At 46.9% G+C, this 20,999-nt stretch overlaps 1 long non-coding RNA gene across 1 annotated transcript in view; it reads left to right on the forward strand.

The window, feature by feature from the left end:
• Positions 1-20,999, forward strand: part of LOC141096787 (uncharacterized) — a 47,543-nt gene that overhangs the window by 10,752 nt on the left and 15,792 nt on the right. The gene's annotated exons all lie outside the window — the stretch shown is intronic.

Below are 20,999 nucleotides of genomic sequence, written 5' to 3' on the forward strand. Positions count from 1 at the left end.
TTAAAGGGGTTGTCCACTACAAGGACAACCCGCTCTCAATCTGTTTGGTGTCGAGTTGGTGTTTGGTTCTAGTGGTGTCGGCACTTCCTGGGGCTCTCGAGCGGTTGTTAAGACACGTGAGCCTGGCGCCCAACCAGCGCTGATGAGACACGGTCCCCGCCTTTGGCCAAATCAAAGTCAGAGAGCAATGGCCACCCTGGATTCCTGTTGATGTTCAATACGTCTAAAATCGGGACAGTGATTCCATCACTGATTGGACGCAGGGCTCAGGTGTCTTAATAACCACACAAGAGCCCCAGGAACGTGAGCACCGACACCACTTGAACGGTACTGGAACCGTGCTGGCACGGGAGGTGAGATCGAAAAAGGGTTGCCCTAGTAGTGGACAACCCCTTAGGCTGGTTTCACATATCGGCTTTTTCTTTTCTTGGACACAAAAAGCAGTCCATGGTTTTTTTTCAGCGCACTAAACCCATTTTTATCTGAATATCAGTTTATATGATTTCTGTGGCATTTGATTTTCTAGTGTGGAGAAGTAAAATTTGGATGAAAAAAAATAATTCTCCGCAAAATATTGGCAGCACAAAACAGACTTTTTTTTATGTGACCTATGACTTACATTTGGGAGAGTTTGATCCATAACAGACATCAAAATAGGACATTTTTTTTTGGCAGACAAATGTTCCTCCCAAAATGGCCATATTACACGGGTACCAAAAACCTGTGTTTAAGACCTTAAAGCAAAGACGTGAAATGTATGTTACTAATTTAAAATAGTAATGATAGTAGTGGAGAATAGTGGTGATGGGCACAATATGACAGCTCCTCATTCTAGCCATTTCACCACAGCTACAAATAACATGTTTTGACTATGGTTACAATGCTTTCTGAAATATTTGACCCTCTGAGCCCCTCCAAAAATAGACGAACTTCCATAAATTGTTCTCATTCCAATAAGATGAAAGTCATTTATAAATGTATGAAGATTGGTCACTGGGGTCTGTATTAGGAGCAGATGAAGTAACAAGACTGGTTATTTCTTAAGTGTATCTTAAAGAGTAACCATCGTTACATTTTTGTATGTAGGAAATTAATAGCACACATGACCATCACTTTTAATTTTTATTTTTCTTAATAAATCAGTAGTACACATGAATATGAGACTTTGTGAGATATTTTATTAGAGAAATCTATTTTTTTTTCTCCTCGACTGAACATTCACTCTCACCTTTAAAATGTGTGTTCAGGGAAGACAGATTTTCCCATTACTGAGAGAGGAGATAGCAGTTGGTGTTTTGAACATTCTATGGATTGAGGAGCAAGAGGCATATACAGCCAGTCTACTGCAGGTTCTCCTGAAGCCACAGTTAGGCCGGGGTCACACTGGCGAGGAATACGGCGGAGTGAGAGGCGCTAAAAGCACGCATTAGACACGGACCAATGATTCTCTATGGGGGTCACTCGCACCAGCCGTATATTTCTCATCCGTATTCTACGGTCCGTGCCAATCGCAGCATGCTGCGATTGTCAGCGTACTACATCCGTAGTATGCCAATGCAAGTCTATGGGTGCGCAAAAAATACGGATTACACACGGACCACACATGTGACCTGCGAGCAATACGCCCCAGGTGTCTTTCAGCAAAGCCGGCAATTCAGTGCGCGATACAGTAAACTCACACTGACAGGTTTAATAAAGAAACGAAAGAATAGATATATACACATAGAATACACATATATATATATGCATTCTATGTGTCTATATCTATTCTTTGGTTTCTGTTAGAAACCCTGTCATAGGGCTCCAATATATATCCATTTTGCAAGCCTGCGAGAAAATCTCGCCATACGGATGCTGACATGCGCAAAATACGCGACCACACCTTGATTACGGATGACATACGGAGCACTGTTTAGGGGCCATTCATCCGTATTACGCATGTAAAATACTGACCGTATTTTGCGTCGGTTAGTGTGACCCCGGCCTTACTGTTCTCCACAGTACTTAAAGGGAATCTGTCACCCCTTTTTTGAGATATCATGTAATGATATCATTCAATTGTGTGTCACATAAGGATTCTCTTAGTACTTTTACTTCCCCCTGACCCCGCACCTTTCATGCATAAATACCTTTTTTATATCGGTTCAGATGTATGTAAACTGCCACTGTCCGGTCCGCTGGGCGGGGCTTATTCACCTGCTCCCCCCTCCCTGCCTTGCTCTACACATTTCTTCTTGTGTAGAATGATATCTCAAAAAAGGGGTGACAGATTCCCGTTAATGAGCACCAACTGCCATCTCCTAGCTCTGAAATGGTAAAGCTTGTATTCACTGAAAAAAGATCAGTCCAGGAGGAGAAAGAAGTAGGTTCCTCTAATAAAATATCTCACAAAGTCTCATATTCATGTGTACTACTGATTTATGAAGAAATATAAAAATTAAAAGGGATGGTTAGGGCCCCGTCACACATAGCGACGCACCAGCGATCCCGACAATGATATGACCTTGTCAGGATCGCTGGTGAGCTGCCAAACAGGCAGATCTCAGCAGCAATCAGGACAGTGATGATGCGGGTAACAAGCGCACACGCTACTTAGTTACCCATTGTGTACCTTAGTTACCAGCGCGCTGGTGCATGGAGCTGGTAACCAAGGTAAACAGCAGGTTTCTAAGCACCGCGCGGCGCATAGAAACCCGCTGTTTACCTTGGTTACCAGCTCACTGCAACAGCGCGCTGGTAACTAAGGTACACAGTGGGTAACTAAGTGACGCGCGCCCTTAGTTACCGGCAGTTTACATTAGAAACCAGCGTCCAGCTCGCTGATCGCTGGTCTCCCACCTGCCACATGCAGCGATGCGTGCTGGCCAGCGGGAGACCAACGATCAAAAAAACGTCCAGGCCATTCGAGCACGATCAGCGATACCCGGCAGGGGGTCCGGTCGCTGATACCTGTCACACATAGCGATCTCACTGGTGAGATCGCTGTTGCGTCACAAAACTTGTGACTCAGCAGCGATCTCGCTAGCGATCTCGCTGTGTGTGACGGGGCTTTACTCTTTAAACGTTCTGTGAAAACATCTGCTATTATTAGTGATGAGCGAAATTCTCATATAACGTCTTATCCGAGCATGCTCGAGTGTTGTCCGAGTATTCGTGTGTGCTCGTATTTTATGTTCGGGCCCCGCAGCTGCATGATTTGCGGCTGTTAGCCTGATCACATGTGGGGATGGCGTAACAAACAGGCAATCCACACAAGTGTTCAGGCTGTATAACTGCCGCAAATCATGCAGCTGCGGGGCCCGAACATAAAATACGAGCACTCCCAGATACTCCGATAACCCTAGAGCGTATAAGATGTTATCCGAGCACATTCGCTCATCACTAGCTTTTATGTAACATCAATACAAAATGGAACACCACAATACTTATCTTCGGGTGCAAAGCCCCCAGGCAAACTGTCCACCCGTTGCCCCAAGTATACAAGTTTCAAAAACGAAGGCAGCGTCCATAATCTTGATAGAAAAAATGTGCAAAATTTATTCAACCCACATGTCTGGGCCGGGCGACGTTTCGGCTCTGACTGAGCCTTTCTCAAGCAGTGGGTGTTACAACAAGCTGTATATTTATAGGTGTCTTATCAATCCTTTATTACAGCCAATCACAATATAAGTGCATTACATCATATTTTTAATACTTATGAGAGTGCAGAAATCTATTTCAGAACATCCACATCTTATTCAGTGCATATCATCAAAAGTGCTCCGTGCTTATATGAAAACAATACATTCTTTGTCTAGATCATTGGATTACTGTCCAGCCGTACTGTATATTATAGAGCTTATTGTATCTTACCCCCAGGAGTCACATGTCTCCTCATGGACGACGCCATAACCGCTATGCAGCATTCTTTGACATTCACTGCATATGTCTGAGCGTGTCATCACTCTGTGCTAGATTCCTGGCCAATCATTAATCTTGTGTGGCATTTTCCGAATTGCGCATGCGCACTGCTACCCTGTATCGCCATATTGGTTGTGGCATATATAGAATTTTTTTATTTTTTACAAACAGAGGCGATACTTTAAACACTTAGCAGTTTTGGAGCGCTACTTAGCGCTAACACAATACTGCTTAATGCCATAACATTGTTTGGGACCATCTTCTTAAAAAAACTCATTATTCTATATATGCCACAACCAATATGGCGATACAGGGTAGCAGTGCGCATGCGCAGTTTGGAAAATGCCACACAAGATTAATGATTGGCCAGGAATCTAGCACAGAGTGATGACACGCTCAGACATGCACAGTGAATGTCAAAGAACGCTGCATAGCGGTTATGGCGTCGTCCATGAGGAGACATGTGACTCCTGGGGGTAAGATACAATAAGCTCTATAATATACAGAACGGCTGGACAGTAATCCAATGATCTAGACAAAGAATGTATTGTTTTCATATAAGCACGGAGCACTTTTGATGATATGCGCTGAATAAGATATGTGGATGTTCTGAAATAGATTTCTGCACTCTCATAAGTATTAAAAATATGATGTAATGCACTTATATTGTGATTGGCTGTAATAAAGGATTGATAAGACACCTATAAATATACACCTTGTTGTAACACCCACTGCTTGAGAAAAGCTCAGTCAGAGCCGAAACGTCGCCCGGCCCAGACATGTGGGTTGAATACATTTTGCACATTATTTCTATCAAGATTATGGAGCACTCCCTTCGTTTTTGAAACTTCTAGCTGTTATGTAATATACAAAATAATTCCTAGAATTTAGGATTTTGGTAATCAAAGGTTATTAAGTATTTTATAGGTAATGCTGTGCATGTGTAGCTTCAACATCAAGTCAGGATCAGCTCAGCACCTCACTAGGTGGATCCTCCAGTTATTGGACTCCTCTGTGCAGATAATTCTTGCTATCTCACCACTCTGCTATCGCCGTGAGTTAAAGGGAATCTGTGATCAAGTGATTGCTTCCTCATCTGAAAGCATCATGATGTAGACAAAGAGACCCTGATTCCAGCGATGTTTCACTTACTTTAAAGGATGCAGCAGCTGTGGGATCCAGATGTAGAATACAGCAGAACTGAGAATGCTAACCCGTCCGACCCTAGGCTCTATGTACATAATGTTTTGACAGTGAGCTGCTTATCAGAGGAGGGTTGTGGCTGGTCTAGCATGCACATGAGACCTAATCCGGCAGTGTTAATCTTCTGGTGATAAAATATTATTTTTAAGTAAACAACAGCACACAGCCTAATAAGTGACACATCACTGAATTCAGTGTTTTAACTCCTATTTCATGCTGTCCTGAGATTACAAAGCAAAAACCTGCTGACATATTCCCTTTAGCCCTTATGTACTAACACTTGTAGACCAGCCTAAGTGCTCCTTTACCCAGCTCAGGACCTCTTACTCCTTTGCTACTGCTGCTGAATGATTCACCCTTATAAACAGACTCGGACTGGCCCACCGGAGAACTGGAGGATTCTCCGGTGGGCCCAGGCACTGACACCTGCTGGCATACTTGCCAGCAGCTGCCTAGGGCCCCCACTGCTCCAAGGGCCTCCACTGCTCGAGGGGCCCCCAAGCCAGTGGCTATGGGGCCCCTGAGTCAAGGGGGCCTGCCCTGTGCCAGCTAGCAGCATCAGGAGACAGGATCCTGTCCCCACTGCTAAAGCGCAATGAATATTCACGCTTCCCCACGCCCCTATGGGCATGGAGAGGAGTGAATACCATTCCTCTTTAATAGCGGGCAGCCCAGCCCCACCACCGCACCACACACACAGCACCGCATCACTCACACACACACACAGCATCACATACACATGCAGACACACAGCACAGCTCACCTCCCCGCAGCCGCAGCACATCTCAGCATCCTGCTTTCCTGTCTGAGGCAGCCCAGCTGGATTACCTCATCATCCAGCATGCTGTCTCAGAGAGAAAGCTGCCAGCGAGGAAGAGGCTTCCGGGTTGTGCTGCTGCTGTGGGGAGGTGAGTTGTGCTGTGTGCCTGTGTGTGTGTATGTGGTGCAGTGTGTGTGTGTGAGAGAGTGATGCGGTGCTGTGTGTGTGTGAGAGAGAGTGATGCGGTGCTGTGTGTGTGTGAGTGATGTGGACCGGTGCTGTGTGTGTGTGTGAGTGTGAGGGGTGGTGGGGAAGGACAATGGTATTCTTGGGGGGAGGCAATGATGGAGGTGATGGACAATGATGGCAGTGGGGGAGGCAATGATGGAGGTGATGGACAATGATGGTGGTGAGGCAATGATGGAGGTGATGGACAATGTTGGAGGTGATGGGCAATGATTGGTGGGGGAGGCAATGATGGAAGAGATGGGCAATGATGGAGGTGGGGGAGGCAATAATGGAGGTGATGGTCAATGATGGTGGCGGAGGCAATGATCGAGGTGATGGGCAATGATGCTGGGGGGAGGAAATGATGGAGGTCATGGGCAATGATTGGTGGGAGAGGCAATGATGGAGGTGATGGGCAATGATGGTGGTGGGGGAGGCAATAATGGAGGTGATGGGCAATGATGGCGGTGGGGGAGGCAATGATGGTGGTGATGGACAATGATGGTGGTGGGGGAGGCAATGATGGAGGTGATGAAATGGACAATGATGGTGGGGAGGAGGAAATGAATGAGGTGGTGGAATGGGTAGTGAAGGGGTGGTGGGGGAGAATGATAGGGGTGGTGGGGGGAAAGGCAATGATGGAGGTGGTAATGAGGGCAATGATGGGGTGGAGAGAGGCTGCATTATACTTTATGAGGGGACTACATTATATTCTGTGGGGGACTGCATTATTCTCAAGGGACTACATTATTTTTTGGGGGGCTACATTATATTCTGTGATGGGGCTGCATTATTCTCTCAGGGGACTACATTATATTCTGGGGGGCTACATATTACTATATGAGGGGGCTACAGTATACTCTATGGGGGCTGCATTATATTCTGTGGTGGGGCTGCATTATTCTCTCAGTGGACTACATTATATTCTGTGGCGGCTACAACATACTATATGAGGGGGGCAGCATTATGCCCTATTGCGGGCTAAAGTATACTCTATGGGGGCTGCATTATATTTTGTGGTGGTGCTGCATTATACTGTATGAGGGGGGCTGCATTATACCCTATGAGGGTGCTACATTATATTCTATGGTGGGGGCTGCGTTATACCTTATGATGGGGTTGCATTATATTTTGTGGGGTGCTGCATTATACCCTATGAGGGGGGCTGCATTATATTTTATGAGGGAGGCTACATTATATTCTATGAGGGGGCTACCCCTCTATGATTCTACGCCAACCCCTGCTATATAATTAAGACGTGTACTACCTTATATTATACCCTGATATTAGCGTGTTTTACCGCACAATTGGTGGTCTTGTATTTATTTCTATGTAGTTACATAGTGGGCCCCAAGAATGATTTTCTCTGGTGGGCCCAAGGTGCTCCAGTCCGACGCTGCTTATAAACCATTCCCGTTTGGAATTTAGTAAGAATTGTGTATGTGGAGTCCATTAAGTGAATAAGAGAACCCTGATCCACACCTGATATGAATCAGGCTGATGAAATGTATATGATAGAAGAGATCAGGACACACAGGCGATGAAAGGGTCTGGTCTGATGCTGGACATTGGAGACTGCAAGCTCACTCATCCTAAGGAAGCAGGAAGGGTAATACAATAAAAGACCTAATGGATGAGCAATTTTCAGTAATCAATGCAACACGAACAGGACATCGATATGATTCAGTTAGTTCAAACAAAAATCAATGTGGAATGCAGTCTGCGGGACTGAACTAATGCGAACCATCCCGACCATATAGGCGAATGTCCTCCCGAATGTAAGGGAGAATTATCATGGCGAAGGAATGGTGCCGTGATGACTTTTCTGCACATCAGCCAGATCTCATACTCTTAAATTATCTTTCACAGCCTGATTCATCCAGGAAAACATTCTCCTATGCAGATCACGTAGAAGAGGCAGAAGAGGGAAGAAGGTGACCGGAGAGTCTGTAGCTATCAGTGGGAGCACAGTGATTAATGCTGATGGCACAGATGGTACTCCATGTGTCCCCATTTGGCTCGGCAGCAGGTGATGCCCAGGCATTATCAGGGTTTGCTACTGAGGAGTCTTAACAAGTCGGCTTGTGAAACCCTAATGTGAAGTCATATTACATTTTTTAGGTCTCATGCATTTTTTTCTTTTATGCAAAAAAAAATACTATGAGTATTATCAGTTTTTAGGATCCAAGTTTGAACATTGATTAGTGCATTATCAGTGTTTTTCATTTATGGATGAATTAAATGACAAAGCTTCCCCTATACATCACATAGGTAATCGCAGACAGCACAGTGATGCACCTGTTCACTGTCTGTGATTTTCATGGACCCGTAGATTTGTATTTGTACTTTTCATTTGTGAAGTTGGTACAAAACAGTCGTGCCTCTCTGATTTTTGCACATGTGTACAGCTCCACCCATGAAGATCACAGAACACGTATGCGAAACACGAACGTCTGATTGAGGCCTCAGAGAGCGTTGCAGTATATTATGAATACCTCACATCTGTGCCAGGATCAAGACAGTTTTTCTCAGATTTGGGACGCTGTCCCATTGTATTGGGAGATTGGCAGTAAGAACTTCTTGAAGATGCAGATATGGTGAAGCAGGGAGGCCTAAGCTCCCCTTTCTTCCATTCAGACTGAGCTGCTGAGTTTTGGTGCAGCAGATGTGATGATGTCCCTATACTACACTAAAAGCAATGAAGTCACTATACTACATGTGATGACATCACTATACTACACATGATAATGTGGCTACACTAATAATAACGTCATTTGGGGTCTCCGGTGCTGAGTCACATGCAGCACAAAATTGAGCAGCTCATGGTGGGAACGGTGCAACGTGAGTATTTTACATAAATTGTGCACCACTAGGATGAGGTGGAGGGACGCCATATTGTGTGGGGGAAAGTGATGGGCACCATAGAGTGCGTGTGGGGCACTGTGGGGGCATCATAGTGTCTGTGTGTGTTTGTAGGAACAGTGGGAGAATGAATGTGTTAGGGTGCACTTTGGAGGCATCGTTTTTGTGGGGTCATCAATGTGTATGAGAACTCAGTGGGGCATTATGCTGTGTGTGTAGTTTACTGTGGGGTCATCATACTGTGTGTGTGGTGCACTGTGGGGCCATCATATTGTGTGTGGGGGCCTTGTGGAAGCGTCATTCTGCAAGGTGAGGCATCATACTGTGTGGAGGCCATGAGAAAGATACTGTATCTTACTTTGTAGAAACACTAAGGGTGCTTTCACATTGCGCTCTGTGTCCCCATCGGGGCATGCGTCCAATATCACTCACAAAATGGGGTTCGGACGCATGTGCCGAGCATCCATAGGTTAGTAAGAACATACTTCCGGCCAATGGGTGCACTCTCACTTCCATAAACTTATATGGAGCGTGACTACACCCTCTATTCGGTCATGCCCACTGGATGGTCGCGTCACTAGATGGGCCCTGGCCGGGAGTATGCATACATACCCTCCAGTCCTGGCTCAGAAACTGGTAAATCCCCACAGTGCATGTTATGGAGGGATTCATAAGTCTGCAGTCACACAGAGTAACTGCAGACTTACCGTTTTTGGCGATTTGGATCAGGCTACTTTCACACATCAGTTTTTTGCCGTCAGGCAGGATCCGGCTTTTTTTAGAAAAAACGGATCCGGCATAAATTTTGGAGAACTGTAGAAACGGATCCGTTTTTTTGCTGGATCCGTCTCTGTTCCTGGCGGCTGGCCAATTGGATCTGAGCATGCGCAGACTTAAAAAAACCGGATCCGGTTGCTGGATCCGTCTTTTTCTGGATCCGGCGCCCATAGACTTTCATTGTAGCAAAAAGCTGGAAGCGCCGGATCTGGCGCTTCCGGCTTTTTCGCCGGAGACAAAAAACGTTACAGTAGACGTTTTTTCAAGACGCCGGAATGAGACAAGTTGCCGGATCCAGCAAAAAACGGATGAAACGCAATGCCATCCGGCGCTAATGCAAGTCAATGGGGAAAAAACGGATCCGGCATTGCATTTTACCGGATCCGCTTTTTCCAAAAAAAGCCGGATCGCGCCTGAAGGCAAAAAACTGATGTGTGAAAGAGGCCTCAGACAACCCATTTAAAGGGAATCAGTCAATAGGATCAAAACTCCTAAGCCATCTATATGGGAAGGTCATAGGAAGCTCAATAAAATTATGACTTAATGTCTGCAATCCGATGTCTTATTCCAGAGAAGATCACATTTTTGTTATATGTAAATGAGCTGTAAAGATCTATGGGCCGGACACTGATCTCCCTGAGAATCTGCCTCCAGGGCTTATTGTAAATGAAAGGCAGCATTACCAGTGTGAGACATGGGACTAACACAACAGGAGAATTGAACTTTGTCATTCTCCAAACACATTATCAGTTGCAGCTCTCACAGCTCTGCTGTATTACAACACTAGCTGTGAGATGGAAGCTGAAGCTCAGAGGAACCTGCAGATGTGTCAGGTATAATCACACACAGCTCTGCAGTGAGATCAGGAGATCAGAGTGCGGCCATTACATATCAGAATGCTAACTCCCCATTTTAGTTAATATAAGCTTTGGAGGTTGGAGTCTCAGGGAGATCTATGTCCCACCCATAGTCTTGAACAGCTCATTTACATATAAGAAAAACGTGAATTTTACGTAGACATAGGATTGCAGATACCAAGGTATCATTTTATTCAGCTTCCTTTGACCTACCTGCCCATATAGATGGCTTAGAATAATTGATCCTGCTGGCGGATTCCCTTTAAGATGATGCTAGGCTATGTAAGATAAGAAAGCTAAGAAAAGGTGAAGAAGCTATTCTCCTTGAGGTGTCCCTACACATCATATATGCAGCTATCCTTCCTGCACCCACCAACCTATAAACATGCACGGTCAGCTCGTCCTATTGTGCATGTGTTGTGCATAGTGAGAGGGGAGTCACTGTCAGACACCTCTGGCGGTGGATTATATATCCTAGGAGAACAAGAGGACTGAATTTTTAAATCCAAAATAATGATCTGCCCAATTATCTGCTGTGGAAAGTCTGGAGGCCTCCATAATACATTAAATGGTCAGGACAATTGGTCACACCAAAATCAGTAGTTTCAACCAACTTTAAAGTGAATTGAAATTAGAGATGAAAGAAGCCAACAAAATTGAAAATTGCCAAAATTGCTCGGATTTTACTGAGAAATTAAATTTGCAGTGAAGTTTTTTCTCTGCTAATTGAATGCTGTCTATTAGCTTTCTGGGGTTTCATGTAAAAAGTAAAAAAACTAATACCCCACTGTTCACCTATGTGGTGTACTGTGGGAGCATCATACTGTGTGCGGGGGCACTGTGGAAGCGTCTGTCTGCATGGTGCGGCATCATGCTGTGTGCGGGCACTGTGGAAGCATGATTCTGTATGGTGAGGCATCATACTGTTAGTTGGGGCACTGTGGAAGCATTATTCTGCATGGTGAAGCAACATACTATGTGTGAGGGCACTGTGAAAATGTCATTCTGCATGGTGAGGCATCATACTATGTGCGTTACACTGTGGAAGCATCATTCTGTATGGTGAGGCATCATACTGTTAGTTGGGGCACTGTGGAAACATCATTCTGCATGGTGAAGCAACATACTATGTGTGAGGGCACTGTGAAAATGTCATTCTACATGGTGAGGCATCATACTATGTGTGTTACACTGTGGAAGCATCAATCTGTATGGTGAGGCATCATACTGTTAGCGGGGGCACCAGGGCCGTACTGGGACTAAAATTCAGCCCTGGCCTTCTTCAAAAGTTCGGAGGTATGATAGGGGCAGCTGTGACCATGGGGTCTGGTTGCCCAATGGATAGAAGTTCTGCCAGGAATTCTCTCACCATGCGTACAAAAGGGGACAGAGCTTTGGGAGGAGTACTGTACCTAAAAGCAATAAATAGGACTGAGCTGGAATACTGGGCACAGCTGTGACTACATGTTATATAGTCGTGTTAATCTCCTCTCACTTCTTGTAACCTACAAGTGTACAAAGATATTACATAGTCACCATGTGACTAGTGGGCCTGAGTAACTTCAAATGCCAGGGCTGAATTTTAGTCTCAGTCTGCCCCTGCATCATACTATGTGTGGGGGCACTGTGGAAGTGTCATTCTGCATGGTGAGGCATCATACTGTGTGCCGGGGCACTGTGGAAGTGTCATTCTGCATGGTGAGGCATCATACTGTGTGCCGGGGCACTGTGGAAGTGTCATTCTGCATGGTGAGGCATCATACTGTGTGCCGGGGCACTGTGGAATGGTCATTCTGCATGGTGAGGCATCATACTATGTGCGTTGCACTGTGGAAGCATCATTCTGTATGGTGAGGCATCATATTATGTGCAGGGCACTGTGTATGTGTCATTCTGCATGGTGAGGCATCATACTGTGTGCCGGGGCACTGTGGAAGGGTCATTCTGCATGGTGAGGCATCATACTATGTGCGTTGCACTGTGGAAGCATCATTCTGTATGGTGAGGCATCATACTATGTGCAGGGCACTGTGTATGTGTCATTCTGCATGGTGAGGCATCATACTGTGTGCGGGGAACTGTGGAAGCGTCATTATGCATGGTGAGACATTATACTCTGTGCAGGGGCACTGTGGATGCGTCATTCTCCATGGTGAGGCATCATACTGTGTGCAGGGCACTGGGGAAGTGCCATTCTGCATTTTGAGGCATCATACTATGTGGAAGCCATGAGAAAGGTATCTTACTTTGTAGAAACACTACGGGTGCTTTCACATTGCGTTCTGTGTCCCCGTCAGGGCATACGTTCATAATCCCCCCGTGCTAACTGGGCTTTAGAGTGTAATGGTGATGGCAGAACGAACGTACTCACTTTTTTCTGGAGTGTACACATACAGGAGGTGGACTTTCAGTCACAGATTGCTATGTGTGAGTGTTTCATGGGCGTACCCACCGTGGGGCAGGGGTCAGCTCCACCCCCTAGAAGCCTCGCACGCACCTATCATGATGAGGCCACCCGGTCTGCCGGCTCTTTAAGAGGTGCTTGACTGTGACACACATTGGGGTAAGGGGTTAAGAGCGTCCTGACTAGAGTTGAGCGACTTTTTGTTTTTTTAGGGTGGAGTTTCGTTTCGTGAAACCCGACTTTTCCAAAAGTCGGGTCGATCAAGATCGGCCGATTATAGGGAAAAGTCGGGGTCGTCCCGAAACACGAAACCCAATGTAAGTCAATGGGGAATAAAAGTCGGCAGTGAGAGGAGGACAGGAAACACACCTACAGTACCCATTTGAATGCCAAAAGCATCAATTCTTCTTACTTAAGCTTGTCAACCTTAATTAACTTCATAATACAAGTTACGCACTGAAAAATGGGGGTTATTTGGCTAAAGTTGTGGGGGGGGTAGGGCTGGCTCCAGGTTTTCATGTGCCCTGGGCGAAAGAGCGCCCCTTTAACACATACCACAACTCATCATGCTCCGATACGGCAGAGAAATAGCGGTATAGTACAATGAAAAATACTTCACTTTTTACATCTCATGACGAGGCCCATCTATTTCTCCATACAGAATCATTGGTCCCATATAATGTTTGAAACAGTATATGATGAGCTCCACATAATGCTACAGTATATGTTGGTCCCCATGGATGAAGCTCCACTGTCTTATGGGCCCAAATAATGCTCCAAACATAATGGGCCCCATTTCTAATGCTCTAGTGTATAATGGGCCCTGTAAATGCTGCTCCAGTGTCTGATGTCCACCTTTGGAATGTTCCAGTGTATGGTGGGCCCCATCTATCATTCTCCAGAGTATAGTGCTCCCCAAAAATTGCTGTCCCAACATTGAAAACAATCAAATAAGTCTCCTCGCTAGGGAATCCCTGTACTAGTCTGGACTCCTCGTCGTCCCCATCTTCCATCTCACTGCACAGTATTTCAACCTTGCAAGTGCTGTGATCCTGAGCAAGTAGGGGGGGCCCACTCGTTGGCGACGGCACTGGCACAGGGCCCCTGATAGTACGGTGGTGTGTCTGATGGCGGGTGGGCCGAACCTGCACTTTCATCTGCAGCTTCCTCTTTGTCACCGTGTAAGATGGAACTGTATATGGGAAGGGTAACCTGAGTTTCATCAGGGTCAGATTCAGGCCGTGTAGCGTGCGAGGGGAATGTAGTGGTCTGGGTCAATGTACCAGCAGATTCATAGAGCAGTGGCTGGGCATCAGTGCACTTGTGTCGCCCCCAGGAGTACGGTCGCCACAGTGGCATTACCTTCCTCCTAGGGAGTGTGATGTCATGCTTGGGAGCAACGAAGGATCTCTCTAGCAGGTTAACTGATTGGGCGGCGTTATTCCCACGAGTCATGAGAGCGTTCATGAAGGCAAAGTGTTTGTTTTACATGGGCAGTATGTTTGCAAAGCTGAACCTTAAAGGAATGTCCAGAAGGGCACCACCAGGAGTGGAGCCTACGGTTAAATTCGACTCCACCTGGGAAACCTCAACCATGCCAGCTACAGAAAAGATGCACACATTGCAAGCTTAATTCCGTTAACGAACGAGACTCCGTCATGCCCCGCGGTCCGAGTCCGGCTTACTAGAGGGACACGTGAGGCTCTGGCACATGAGATTGGCCAATAACTGGTGTGTCATGCCCTTACATGTCCGTGGCTGCATGTGCGCTACACTGAAAAGGCCAGCGTTTGTCGCTTACAGGTGCAGATAACCCGCTGAACAACGTTAGTGATGGGGATCACTGATTACAATTATTACCCGCGAACGATGATTTCCCAGTAAGTGCAGGTCAACCGCAGTTCCGGAATTAGGCCTAACCGTCATTCCTGAAAAAATGAAAAACTTACGTGTGCAAACCACAGGTGCTGTAGCTTGCTTAACAGCTCGCCAGCCGTTCTCACGCCCAGTATGGATTACACGTGATTGCACAAAGGTGAGAAAGGGTACCATATCCCCGGATAACATGTATGGATAGCGTACACATTCAAAATATATGTCTATACATCAGGAGGCAGGCTCAGACGGTGTTAGGCCTAGTATGGATTGGATGTGATTGCACAAAGGTTAGAAAGGGTACCGTATCCCCGGATAACATGTATGGATAGCGTACACATTCAAAATATATGTCTGTACATCAGGAGGCAGGCTCAGACGGTGTTAGGCCCAGTATGGCTTGCACGTGATTGCACAAAGGTGAGAAAGGGTACCGTATCCCCGGATAACATGTATGGATAGCGTACACATTCAAAATATATGTCTGTACATCAGGAGGCAGGCTCAGACGGTGTTAGGCCCAGTATGGCTTGCACGTGATTGCACAAAGGTGAGAAAGGGTACCGTATCCCCGGATAACATGTATGGATAGCGTACACATTCAAAATATATGTCTATACATCAGGAGGCAGGCTCAGACAGTGTTAGGCCCAGTATGGATTGCACGTGATTGCACAAAGGTGAGAAAGGGTACCGTATCCCCGGATAACATGTATGGATAGCGTACACATTCAAAATATATGTCTATACATCAGGAGGCAGGCTCAGACGGTGTCAGGCACAGTATGGATTTGACGGCCCAGACTACACAGCGGAGGAGCAGGGAGAGGTAAAGATTGCAAATGCTGGGGCCCTGCCCAAGCAAGGGGGGCCCACTCGTGGGCGTCGGTACTGGCACTGGGCCCCTCATAGTACGGCGGTGTGTCTGATGGCGGGTGTGCACCACCACCGTCAGAGACACTTGATTGCACTATGAGGGACCCTGTGCCAGTGCCCGCGCCCAAGAGTCGGCCTACCCACCTGTCCAGGGCAACGGCACTCGCACGGTGTCGTGCGCTAGGTGGTGACCCCGGCCATGGGGGGGGAGGCAGCACAGTTAGGGAGTTTTAGAAAGTGGCATATGTTGATGTTGGACATTCAGCTGATGCAAAAGGCGAAATAGGTCAAGTCCCAGGAAGAGGTGGACCAAAGCAAGCCATTTTTCTGTCACCCTATGTGTCATCAGGGGAAGGTGGGACAAAATCCTTGGAAATCCATGCATGGTTCATTCTAATGAAGGTTAGATCATCCACATTTTGGGTTGACAGACGGGTCCTTTTTTCTGTCAGGATTGATCCAGCTGCACTGAAGACTCTTTGCGATAGCAAACTTGCAGCTGGGCAAGCGAGGCATATGTAAGGCATATTGTGCCAATTCAGGCCAGGTGTCCAGTTTAGCGGCCCAATAGTCAAAGGGGAATGACCTGTGTGGGAGAACATCGATATGGGAGGAAAAGTAGTTTGTAACCATAGTTGACAACTGCTGTCTCCTGTCATTTTCCATCGATGCAGTATTACCAGTTGTGTGAGTGGTACTTAAAAAATCAGTCCACAACATTGTCATGAAAACCCTGTCTCCAACACCACTTCTGCTGTGTGCACCATGAACACCTCTGCCAAGCTGCCCCCGTCCCGTACGGCTCGTGTGAGAACCATCACCGCTGCTGTGTGCTGGGAATGCCTCAAGCAACCGATTTACCAGAGTTGCTTGTTTATTAGCCAATATTAGGTCAAGGTTCTCCTGTGGCATGATGTTTTGTAATTTGCCTTTATAGCGTGGATCCAGGATGCTGGCCAACCAGTAGTCGTCATCGTTCATCATTTTGGCAATGCGGGGGTCCCTTTTTAGGATCTGCAAGGCATAATCTGACATGTGGGCCAATGTTCCCGGTGTCAATGATACACTGCGAGTGCTGGTTGGAGGAGCACTTTCTGGCAAATCCACATCCCTCCAGTCACGCACAAACCCTGTACCAGACCTTGCCACGCCAACATTTTCACTTGCCCCACGAGATGCATCCTCCTCCCCTAAGTAATCATCCCCATCATCATCCTCCTCCTCCTCTTCTTCCTCCACCTCGTCCAGGAGAGGTCCCTGAGCAGACAATGGCTGAATGTCATCAAGGATTCCCTCCTCCTCTTCCTCCTCATCAACATTGGCTGCAGACGCCTGCTCCTTAAGGTGCGTCAAAGTTTGCATGAGCAGACGCATAAGTGGGATGCTCATGCTTAGGATGGCGTCGTCTGCGCTTACCAGCCGTGTGCATTCCTCAAAACACTGAAGGACTTTACCGAGGTCTTTCAGCTTCGACCACTGCACACCTGTCAACTCCATGTCTGCTCTCAAAGTGCCTGGCCGTGTATCCTCCCACAAATGCATTATGGCCTGCCTCTGCTCGCACAGCCGCTCCACCATGTGCAGGGTGGAGTTCCACCTTGTTGCAATGTCGATAATGAGGCGGTGGTTGGGAAGGTGGAGCAATCGCTGCAGCTTCTGCATACGAACGGAGTGTACATGCGACCGGCGGATGTGCGCGCACAGTCTTCGCACCTTCTGGAGCAGGGCTATTAACTCCGGATAATTTTTGAGGAAGCACTGCACCACCAGGTTCAAGGTGTGAGCCAAGCAAGGTATGTGGCTGAGTTTTGAAAGGGCTATGGCTGCCACAAAATTACGGCCGTTATCACTAACTACCTTGCCTGCCTCAAGATGTACACTGCCCAGCCATGACTCAGTTTGTCGCTTCAAGTACTCGGCCAGCACCTCGGCGGTGTGTCTGTCGCCCAAACACATCATCTGCAACACAGCCTGCTGACGCTTTCCACTAGCTGCTCGATAGGGGGACACCTCGTGTGCAACAGTGGCAGCTGCAGATGGAGTGCTCTTTCGACTGCGCTCTGTGGACGAGCTTTCGCTTCTGGAGGAGGAGGAGGAGGGTCGAACGCCTACAGCCAACTGTTTCCTATACCGTGGGCTAGGCAGCACTGTCCCACCACCGCTGTCCCCTGTGTACCCTGCATCCACCACATTAACCCAGTGCGCAGTGATGGACACGTAACGGCCCTGGCCATGCCGACTGGACCATGCATCAGTTGTGAGGTGCACCTTTTCACTCACTGACTGCTTGAGTGCATGGACAATGCGGTCTTTTACATGATGGTGGAGGGCTGGGATGGCTTTGCGAGAGAAGAAGTGGCGACTGGGTAGGTCATAGCGTGGTACTGCATAGGCCATGAGTTCGCGGAAAGCTGCGCTTTCCACCAACCGATAGGGCATCATCTCAAACGAGATTAGTTTGGCAATGTGGGCGTTCAAACCCAGTGTACGCGGATGAGAGACTGAGTACTTTCTTGACCTACTCATAGTGTCTGGGAGGGTGAGCTGGACTTGAGAGCTGCATATGGTGGAAATAGCAGTGGACAGGACGGACTGAGAGAGGGTTGATGATGGTGATGGAGATGGTGTTATTTCTGATGGCCTAGATTCAGTATTTCGTTGATATAACAGTGGGATTCCCTGACTGCTGTGGCCTTGCAACGACACCTCAACATTTGCTGCTGTGCTAACCGGTGGGCTTACAGTGGGGGAAACAATGTAGCTTTGCTGACTACCTTCTTTGTGATCAGTTGCACATGTGGCACTTGAGGTTTGGTGTTGTGTCCACGCTTGCAAGTGCATGGTGGTTAAATGTCTAAGCATGCAACTGGTATTCAAATTTTTCAGATTTTTCCCTCGGCTAAAGGTCTTTGCGCACTTCTTACAGATAACCTTGGCCTGATCATGAGGATTTTGTTCAAAAAAGTGCCACACTGCACTCTTCCTACTTTGGCAGACATTTTGCGGCCTAGCACGCTGTGATCTTTTGACCCTCTGGACAAGCTATCCAGCAACTCTTTTGATTTTTGGAACCTGTCTTTGGAGTGCTCCGGGCCTGCCAGGTAACAGCTGTTGCGATGTCGATGTCTGCTGTGGATGCTCCTCATCTGAGCTATTGGAAGCAGCACCCTCTTCCCCCAATGGATGCCAATCTGGGTCAACAACTGGGTCATCCATCACCTCCTCTTCAATGTCATGTGCACCTTCCTCTGTGTCACCGTGTATGGTGGTATAGTGTGCGGGAAGGGGCACCTGAGTCTCATCAGGGTCAGAATCTGTCTCTGTACACTGCGAGGACAATGTAGTGCTCTGAGTGAATGTACCAGCAGAATCATCTATCAGCGGCTGTGCATCAGTGCACTCCATGTCAGATTCATCTTGGCCTGGGTAATTCACCATTTCACTTGATAATCCAGGCATGGTATGTGAAAACAGCTCCATGGAGTAATCAGTAGTATGGCCTGCGTCATCCTTCAATCTTGGTTGGGGTGAAGGACACATGGAAAGGTGTGGTTCATGAACATGAGCCTCCAATGACGACTCAGTGCTTTTACTTTTTACAACTGAAGAAGAGGAGGCGATAGAGCTGGAGGCTGAGTCAGCAATGTAAGACAAAACTTTTTCCTGATGCTCTGGCTTTAAAAGCGGTTTGCCAACTCCTAGAAAACTAAGCCTTCGAAGCCTTATGGAGCCAGACGATGACGCAGGCTCAACACCTCCTGCATTCGGTCCTATTTTGCTCTTGCCACTACCATCAGATCCACCACCAACACCATCATTACCAGCTGCCAACCCCCACCCAATTCCACGGCCTCTTCCACCAGCCTTCCTCATTTTTTGTAGAAATGTAGACAAAATCCAACAAACTATATAGTAATGTAAAACAAGGTAGAAGGTGTCTATAGGACAGGGGAGATTTTGAATTTCTGCACACACTAGTGGACACTGGACACTTTTGGATTGTGTGAGGCCCACTGAATATCAGAGCGCTATGTCACAGGCTCGATGGCACAGGTGTGAAAAAAGTGACTACAGGATAAGGGAGATTTTGAATTTCTGCACACACTAGTGGACACTGGACACTTTTGGATTGTGTGAGGCCCACTGAATATCAGAGCGCTATGTCACAGGCTCGATGGCACAGGTGTGAAAAAAGTGACTATAGGATCACAGAGATTTTGAATTTCTGCACACACTAGTGGACACTGGACACTTTTGGATTGTGTGAGGCCCACTGAATATCAGAGCGCTATGTCACAGGCAGAAATTGGCTAGTGTATCACAAACTACAAGGTGTATGTAGAATTGGGCAAAATAGGAATCTCCCTAGAGTGTAGGTCTGTAAGAACGGAACAAGTCCTCCACTTATCCTTCCACAGTGACACACAGATAGCTTCACTGTGGCCGTGATAACAGCTGTTACACGGTACTGAGAGGAGCGTGCACGTACACGGCTGTCCGGTGTACGTAAAATTGTCAAGCTCCGTGTTTTTTAAGTATACGGACTGACACACGCTGTCTCTCTATAGTTTTGAATGTGATCAAACAGCAAATATATTTAACTGTTTGAAAGCTAGACAAAACTAGTAGGTGCAGGTCTGTAAGAACGGAACATGTCCTCGACTTATTCTCACAGAGTGACACACAGATAGCTTCACTGTGGCCGTGATAACAGCTGTTACACGGTACTGAGAGGAGCGTGCACGTACACGGCTGTCCGGTGTACGTAAAATTGTCAAGCTCCGTGTTTTTTAAGTATACGGACTGACACACGCTGTCTCTCTATAGTTTTGAATGTGATCAAACAGCAAATATATTTAACTGTTTGAAAGCTAGACAAAATTAGTAGGTGCAGGTCTGTAAGAACGGAACATGTCCTCGACTTATTCTCACAGAGTGACACACAGATAGCTTCACTGTGGCTGTGATAACAGCCGTTACACGGTACTGTGTGAGGAGCGTACACCGCTGTATGGTGTGAAAAAATGCACGCTCAGTACCTCAGCAGGACAAAAAAAAAATTGGGATTGCTTTTGAAAAAGCAGTTTGCAGAGCAGTGGGTAAACAGCAATGCAGCTGTCAGGAAGCCTTAGAAGGCAGCCTAACAACCAACACCGCTGATCCACCACAATATAGCCTCCCCTTGCACTGCACACACAGTGACTGGTGTGTTGTACAGGCAAAATCGCTAGCAGCAGAAGCAGTTTTTTTTCTTCTT

The sequence above is a fragment of the Dendrobates tinctorius genome, unplaced genomic scaffold, assembly GCF_039654945.1.
Source record: "Dendrobates tinctorius isolate UK_male_01 unplaced genomic scaffold, ASM3965494v1 ptg000079l, whole genome shotgun sequence".
NCBI lineage: Eukaryota > Metazoa > Chordata > Amphibia > Anura > Dendrobatidae > Dendrobates > Dendrobates tinctorius.